The following is a 2,528-nucleotide window of genomic DNA, read 5'->3' as shown; positions in this document are numbered from 1 at the left end:
TGACTGCTATTTCTAAATTTTCAGTATGTTGGAGAAGCAACTCAATTGCTAATCCCTTATATTTATGATGATAAATGGTCTTACCGATAAAGGTTTTTTTCATACTGAACTACTTGGCAAAATTGTTAATTATTAATTCTATTATTAATTGACGATTCCCTGCCCTCATTTCTTGTATATATATATATATATATATATATATATATACATACATATATACGACGGGATTCTTTCAGTTTCCCTCTACCAAATCCACTCACAAGGCTTTGGTCGGCCCGAGGCTATAGTAGAAGACACTTGCCCAAGGTGCCACACAGTAGGACTGAACCCGGAACCATGTGGTTCGTAAGCAAGCCACTTACCACACAGCCACTCCTACGCTTATGTTTTTGGAAGAACTTCAGATAGAAGCAAACTTCTTAACCATGCTTACCATTCTATACTTTATTTATCATTAGAAAAACCATTTTGTTGTTTCCATTAAAATTTTCCATTTTCTTCTAATTTTACTCTCATTTCACTTCTACAAAAATGAAGTTAACCAAATACTAAAGCAGCACTAGAATTAGTTTTTGCCTTTTACTTGTTTCAATCATTAGATTACGGCCATGCTGGGACACCACCTTGAAGGGTTCTAAGTTGAATAAATCAAACTCAGTTGTACTTGTTTTTTATGAAGTCTGGTACTTATATGTACCAGAGGTGCACGTACCAGTTGAGTCCTGGAGTTGATGTAATTGATTTATCCCCTCCCACAAAATTGCTGGCCTTGTACCAAAATTTGAAATTATTATTATTATTATTATTATTATTACTACCTCCACCTTACTGAAGGCAAAGGTATTGTTTTCAATCATGTTTGTTTGTCCATGCTCAAGAAATGCTGGATGGATTCGGATGAAACTTTCAGGGATGTTTGGCTGCATGAATGGCACAAACTGATTAGATTTTGGGATCAATCCAGCACTGAACAAGGATTCTGGATTATTTTTCCTGTTTTTTTATTTAATTTTTGAGTGCAGTCACATTCATTTTTAGTATTCTCGTTTGTGAAAGCAGTCAAGTTTATTTCAGATATTCTCATTTTAAAAATCATCTCGTTGAGAGGATGTTGGTGTTGTCTTGGCGGAGGTTTGTGCTCTCAGAGTGTTCTTGTTATTATTATTATTATTATTATTATTATTATTATTATTATTATTGTTATTGTTGTTGTTGTTGATTATGTCATTAAAAATGTATTCCCATCACTTTACATTATTTTGATTTTTATAGTGACTTTTAGAACCAATCTACTGTGAAAAACTAAGACACACCTGAATACACACACACATACACACACACACTGATGCAGAGATAAACATAGACAAAGCAAACATTTACAAACACACACACACACACACACACACACATATATTTTACACACATGGTTTATACACACATGCTCTAAAACCAGATTTTATACTAACATGCAAATACACACACACATGTACGCATGCGCACACACACACACACACACACACACACACATCATTTGCACACATGCTTTATACACACATTCTCTAAAAACAGATTTCATACAAACATACACACGCACACACATGCACACAAATACACACACACACTTGTAATTGTCCCTTGGCTGTACCGTAGATTGGCTCAGTGAGTCACGGACCAAATCAATGTTGTGTAAATCAATGAAAATACATTTATAATGATGATAACATCAATAAAAGACAAACAGAAATATAATCTAAACAATCATCAAAATACTAGCAGCAAAAAAACTAGTCTGTATGTGTGTGTGTGTGTGAATGTTTGCTCTGTCCGTGTTTATCTCTGCATCAGTGTAAGAAGCATTGTGTCACTTTGTTCCACAGCTTAGAGAGAGAAAAACCATCACCCAATGCATTAAAGCATAAAAATAATGTAATTCGATTTTTAGATGTTTTGAATCTATTAACAATATATTTTTTTTGCATTTTTTTTTTGTTTGGTTATTTTTTTTTCACTCTTCTTGACATAAAGGGTTTTCTTTTGCATTTTCTTCCAGAAAATGTTCCATCAGAATTAAACAACCATTTTAAAGAATTTGGCACCTTTTGTTATTTTAGCTAATTGTAGCACAAATTCTCATGCAGCTGTTTTACCACTTTATCAAATTTCATTAGGCTACAATTATTAGATGTTTTCAATCCACATTTTGTTGTGTTCCTGTCCTCAAAATCCAACTTGGTGTTTCTTTGGTGGCTGGTTGGCAATTTTGATTTGACCCAAAATTTATATAAGGCCAGGCATGGCTGTGTGGCAAGAGGCTTGCTTCTGAACCATATGGTTTTGGGTTCAGTCCCACTGCATAGCACCTTAAACAAGTGTCTTCTACTACAACCTCAGGCCAATCAAAGACTTGTGAATGGACTTGGTCGATGGAAACTGAAAAAAGCCTGCTGTATATATATATATATATATATATATATATATATATATATATAGGTGCAGGAGTCGGTGTGTGGTAAGAAGCTTGCTTCCCA

At 34.1% G+C, this 2,528-nt stretch overlaps 1 protein-coding gene across 1 annotated transcript in view; it reads left to right on the top strand.

Moving 5' to 3' along the window:
- The window catches only part of LOC106868957 (anoctamin-7), a 300,499-nt gene that overhangs the window by 240,504 nt on the left and 57,467 nt on the right, over window positions 1-2,528 (top strand). The window lies entirely within an intron of this gene.

The sequence above is a fragment of the Octopus bimaculoides genome, chromosome 26 (assembly GCF_001194135.2).
Source record: "Octopus bimaculoides isolate UCB-OBI-ISO-001 chromosome 26, ASM119413v2, whole genome shotgun sequence".
Classification (NCBI taxonomy): domain Eukaryota; kingdom Metazoa; phylum Mollusca; class Cephalopoda; order Octopoda; family Octopodidae; genus Octopus; species Octopus bimaculoides.
Note: the sequence above shows the minus strand (reverse complement) of the source record. Positions and strands in the feature narration are given on the sequence as shown.